This window comes from Belonocnema kinseyi, chromosome 7, assembly GCF_010883055.1.
Source record: "Belonocnema kinseyi isolate 2016_QV_RU_SX_M_011 chromosome 7, B_treatae_v1, whole genome shotgun sequence".
Lineage (NCBI taxonomy): Eukaryota > Metazoa > Arthropoda > Insecta > Hymenoptera > Cynipidae > Belonocnema > Belonocnema kinseyi.
The window spans coordinates 10,953,374-10,958,139 of NC_046663.1; the positions used below are offsets into that span (position 1 = coordinate 10,953,374).

General features: G+C 23.1%; 1 protein-coding gene across 6 annotated transcripts in view; it reads right to left on the minus strand.

Annotated features, from left to right (window-relative positions):
- The window catches only part of LOC117177557 (triple functional domain protein), a 293,847-nt gene that overhangs the window by 243,746 nt on the left and 45,335 nt on the right, over nt 1-4,766 (minus strand). The window lies entirely within an intron of this gene.

Consider the following 4,766-nt stretch of genomic DNA (forward strand, 5'->3'; position numbering starts at 1 on the left):
AATATTAAATAAATTTTAAATTGAAGAATTTTTAATTGTAAATAATTAAAATTAAAGATATTTTAATAGAAAATCGTCGAAATTGTAGAAATGAAAAGTGCGAGTATGTAAAATTCCGAAGTTTTTAATTTAAAAAATTCAGATCGCAATTCTTCAAAATTGAAAATTTTTAAATTCTGAACATTTTTAATTTACAATTTTTATTCTAAAGAGACGAACCTTTAACAAAATAGTACAATTTTGAACAAAAGGGTGAATTTTTAACCAAGAAGATTCTTTTTTTACCAAAAAATACTAATTTATAACAAAATACATGAAGTTTCAACCATAGTTGAATTTTAAACTAAAAAAGACCAATTTGGAACAAAAAATTGAATTTTTAAATAAAAAAGAGAAGTTTTCAAACAAACAAAATGCAATAGTCTACAGTTTAAAAATTAGGTTTTAACAAACAAAAAAAACTAATTTTCAACAAGAGACATGATTTTTAAGTTCAAAAAGATAATTTTTCAACTGAGAATTGAATAATACATTTTTTGATTAGGAAAATTAATTTTTTTATATTTTTTATATATTTTAATTGAAATGATGAAACTTCAACCAAAGAAATGAATTTTTAAAAAAATTCTCAATCAAAAATTGTACAAAAGAATGAATCTTCAACCAAGAAGATCGATTATCAACAAAATACATGAATTTTCAACCAAATAGTTGATTTTTCAACTAAATAAATAAATTCAGTAATATCAAGCTACGTTTTATAAATATTTTAAACTTTACAACTTAAAAAAAAAAAACAAAAAAAATATTGTTATTAAATTTTCTGTTAAAATTGTTGACAAATTTGCGATTTTAATTGTGAAATTTAAAAATAGCGGAATTTTAAATAAAAAACCGTTCAAATTGAATACTGAAACTATAAATTTTCAATAATCAAGGAATTTCCATTGTATACCTTAAAAATTGAAGATCTTTCAATTCTGAAAAATGTTAATTTTCAATTTTCAATTAAAAGCGATCAATTTTCAACAAAAAATGTAATAATAACAAAATCGCAATATATGAATTGTCATCAACAGAGAAAGATAGGGAATATTTGAATTTTCAGATTTAAAAAATAATTTTAAGCCAAAACAAACGAATTTTTAAGAAAACAGTTAAATTTTAAGGCAAAAAGACTAACTGAAAACCAAAATTGTTAAAAATTCTTATTTTTTCTGATAGAAAATTAATGTTCTTCGTTAAAAGTTCAACTATTTGGTAAAACTTGTATGCATTTTATTAATGATTTATTTGCGTTGGTAAAAAATTAATCTTCTTGGTTGAAAATTTAAGTGTTTCTTTAAAATTTCAACATTTCGGATGAAATTTTTTTTCTTTATGGGCACCCCGTTTGGGCAAACCATCTTTCATCTTTTTTTTTGTATGTAAAAAAAATTACTTTTCTTAGTAGGATCAATTTTGTATATCACTTTATTGAGGAATACAGAAAAAAAGTAAACTTTTGAAATAGAAAGAATTAACTTTCAACCGAAAAAGATAACTTTTCAATAAAATAGTGGAATTGTCAACAAACTAATAAAATTTTATGTAAATGATTGAATTTTTAACAAATAAAATAGTTGAATTTTCAAGAAAATAATGAAATCTTTCAACAAATAACGCAATTTTGAAGGAAAAGAGATGAATTCTGATCACAAAATATAATTGCAGACTTTTCAGACAAAAAGAATTAACTTTCAACGAATTTTCGACGAATTTTCAACACAAATTGGCATTTTTATTGAAAATAGTTGAATCCTCAACGAAATGGTCGGTTTTTGAATTCAAAAGGACGGAATTTATATTCACAAAGAAGAATTCTCATCAAAACAGTTGAGTTTTCGGCCAACAAAAATGAATTTTTCCAGCAAAGAGTAGAATTAAAATAAAAAATAAAAGAATTTTTAACAAAAAATTTGTCATTTTTAACAAAATAGTTAGATTTTCCTCCTACAAAGTTGAATTTTCAATACAAATCAATCAATTTCGACCAAACAGTGAACCTTTCAAACAAAAGACACGAATTTTTAAAGAAAAAGTTAAAATTTTTTAACAAATAGTTACATTTTTCACCTACAAAGATAAGTGTTCAAACTAAAATGAAAAATTGTCAACAAAAGTTGGATTTTTAAACAAGAACGAACAAAATTGCAACCAGATTATGGAGTTTTCAGAGCAAAAGGATACATTTTTATAAAAACAGTTATATTTTCAACGCGAAAATATAAATTTTCAACAAAAATTTAATCTTGCACCCAATAGTAGAAATTCCTTTAAAAATAGTTGCATTTTTTAATTAAAAAGTGTGTAATTTTATGTCTTGACGGGCACCCTGCTTGGGCAAACCTTCAATTATCTTTTCTTTTATGTAAAAAAAAATTACTTTTGTTAAAAGAATGAAATTTTACGTAAATACTGGAACTTTCAAGCAAGAGACGTATTTTTAACAAAAAATTGGAATTTTTATCCAAATAGTTGAATCTACAACGAAATTGTTGGTTTTTTAATTCAAAAGGACGGAATTTATATCCAAAAAGAATAATTCTCATCGAAAGAGTTGAGTTTTCGGCGAACAAAGACGAATTTTTTAAACAAAATAGTTGAATTTTCAAGAAAATAATGAAATTTTCCACGAAATAGAATTTGAAAAAAAAAAATTTCAATAAGAAATTGGCGTTTTTAACCGAATAGTTGAATTTTCAACCTACGAATGTGAATCTTGAACCAAATGATGAACTTTTAACAAAAAAAGTTGAGCTTTCAACCTAAAAATCTATTTTTAGAAAACATTTGACTTTTAAACGCAAAAGGACCAAATTTAAAAAAAAATTATTTTGAAACAAGAAAGTCGAATTTTCAAAACAAAGAAACCAATTTCGAACAAATAGTTCGATTTAGAATAAATAGTGGAACTTTAAAACGTATAACACGAATTTTTAACGAAAAATATGAATTTTTAATCAAATAGTTAAATTTTTTATATACAAAGATAACTGTTCAAACCAAAATGAAACATTGTCAACAAAAGTTGGATTTTCAACCAAGAACGAACAAAATTGCAACCAAATTGTGGAATTTTTAAGCAAAAAATAAAAATTTTTATAAAAATAATTATATTTTCAACGCGAAAGTATAAATTTTCGACAAAAAGTTAATCTTCCATCAAACAATAGAATTTGCTAAAAAATAGCCGCATTTTTAAATTAAACAGGATACAATTTTTTTCCTTATGGACACCCTGCTTGGGCAAACCTTTTATCGTATTTTTTTTTGTGTACAAAAAATTACTTTTGTTAGGAGGTTCAATTTTGTATATAACTTTACTGAGAATAGTAGCAAAAAAGTAGACTTTTCAAATAAACAGAATTAACTTTCAACCGGAAAAGATAACTTTTCAATAAAATAGTGGGATTGACAACAAATTGATTAAATTTAAGTAAATATAGTTAAATTGTCAATCAAAAGAAGAATTTTTAATAAAAAATGGAAATTTTTAATAAAATAGTTAAATTTTAAAGCAAATAACGAAATTTTCCAACAATTAGCGCGGCTTTTTAACCAAAAGAGATAAATTCTGAACACAGTAAATAATTGTAGATTTTATAAATTAAAATAATTAAAATTCAACCAAAAAGATAACTTTTTAACAAAATAGTTGAATTTTCAACAAAATAATTAAATTTTCCACCCAATAGTAGAATTAAAAAAAAAAAAAAAGAATTTTCAACCAAAAATTGGCATTTTTGACCGAATAGTTGGATTTTCCACCTACGAAGGTGAATCTTGAACAAGATAAAGAATTTTCAACCAAAAACTTGAGATTTCAACCTAGAAAATAGAATTTTTTCTAAAACATTAGATTTTTTAAACGCAAAAAGATCAACTTTAAAAAAATGTTAAATTTCAACCCAGAAAATTGAATTTTCAACACAAAGAAATAATCTTCGACCTAATAGTTCCATTTAGAATCAAATAGTGAAACTTTCAAACAAAGAAACGAATTTTTGTATGAAAAAGTTGAATTTTCAACCAAATTGTTCATTTTTTAAGCATTTTTTAAGTTAATTTTCCACCGAACAGTAGAATTTGCTTAAAAAATAGTCGCATTTTTAAATTAAACAGGATGAAATTTTGTTTCTTTATGAATACCCCGAACAATCATTTTATGTAAAACAATTACTTTTGTTAAAAGTATCAATTTTGTACATCAATTTTCTGGGAAAAGTGGCAAAAAAAAGTAGACTCTTCAAATAAAAATAATTAACATTCAACCGCAAAAGATGATTTTTCAATAAAATAGTTGAATTGTAAACAAATTGATTAATTTTAAATTAAATTGTTGAACCTTGAAGCAGGAGGCGAATTTTTAAAAAACAACTTTAATTTTTAAGAAAATATTAACGTTTTCTAATAGCGCGTTTTTCTGACTAAAAGAGATAAATTCTGAACACAGAAAATAATTTTAAACTTTAAAAATTTTAAAAATAACTAACTTTCAACTGGAAAAAATGATTTTTGAATAAAATAGTTGTATTATGAACAAATTGATTGAAAAATTACTTTTGTTAAAAGGATCAATGTTGTATATCAATTTTATGAGAAAAGTGGCAAAAAAAGTATATTTTTCAACTAAAAAGAATTAACTGTCAACCGAAAAAAATGACTTTTCACTAAAATAGTTGAATTGTCAACAAATGGATTAAATTTAATTAAATAGTTAAACT